Source organism: Neovison vison, chromosome 5, assembly GCF_020171115.1.
Source record: "Neovison vison isolate M4711 chromosome 5, ASM_NN_V1, whole genome shotgun sequence".
Classification (NCBI taxonomy): Eukaryota; Metazoa; Chordata; class Mammalia; order Carnivora; family Mustelidae; genus Neogale; species Neogale vison.
Window position 1 is genome coordinate 106,450,791 of NC_058095.1, and position 1,133 is coordinate 106,451,923.

Genomic DNA, 1,133 nt, shown 5'->3' on the forward strand with positions numbered 1-1,133 from the left:
ACAGTGTAGGTGGAGAAAGAAGCAGAGAGTGCATGACTCTTAATCTGTTCAAAAATGCATTATAGAAAATAGTCTTAGACTTTGTGTATTCTTATTCTGACATCTCAGTAGTTCCTTGAATGCGTTCTACTACATTAACTCCTTCATGAGACAACTAAGGAATAGATTAAGTACTGCAAAACTCAGGATATCTCTGTTTCCTCTCTGAAGAAATTAGGGGTCTTTTTAGGATTGGTGATATTTTCTACATAATACTATTTCAGTTTTTTTGCTGCATGGACATCTCTTTGGAAATGACAAGAAGAGATGCAATGCTCGCTTCAGCAGCACATGTACTAAAGGTGGAACAATACAGAGAACATTAGCATGGCCCCTGTGCAAGGATGACAGGCAAATTCATGAAGCATTCCATAACAAAACAAACAAACAAAAAAGGCAGAAGAGATTCAAACTGACCAGTCCAGAATTTTATATTACATTAAATATTTCTAGAGAAATGTACCAGCATATAGATACTTCTATAACTTTAAAATGTTTTTTCTTTAGGAAATGATTCCTTAATTTCTCCTTAAATTGAGCACAAGGAATTTTACTGAAAGTCACATAATAGAGGAGTGAAATACCAAAAAATATAACCTATCCAGTATTTAAACTCCCTTTCAAAGCAGATCACAGTGATCCAAGAATGTCTTAAAAGGAGGTAGCCTGGGGCACCTGGGTGGCTCAGTGGGTTAAAGCCTCTGCCTTCAGCTCAGGTCATGATCTCAGGGTCCTGGGATCGAGCCCCGCATCAGGCTCTCTGTTCACCGGGGAGCCTGCTTCCCTTCCTCTCTCTCTGCCTGCCTCTCTGCCTACTTGTGATCTCTGTCAAATGAATAAATTAAAATCTTGAAAAAAAAAAAAAAAAGGAGGTAGCCTGCCCATCTATTGAGTATCTAGCTTTCCACAGCACCTGAGGCACTGTTGAGCAGCATATATAATATACAAAATTTGAGTTTTTTTTTTTTAAGATTGATTTATTTTAGAGAGAGAGGCTGCATTTGAGTGCAAGCAGTAGGGTGGGGGAGGCAAAGGGAGAGGGAGAGAATCTCAAGCAGACTCTCTGCTGAGCACAGAGCGTGATGTTGAGATCA

At 39.2% G+C, this 1,133-nt stretch overlaps 1 non-coding gene across 1 annotated transcript; it reads left to right on the forward strand.

The window, feature by feature from the left end:
• The first annotated feature begins 311 nt into the window (after positions 1–311).
• Positions 312–418, forward strand: LOC122908048. The gene has a single exon (XR_006384851.1). It is a non-coding gene; the product is annotated as a U6 spliceosomal RNA (small nuclear RNA).
• Positions 419–1,133: the final 715 nt, after the last annotated feature.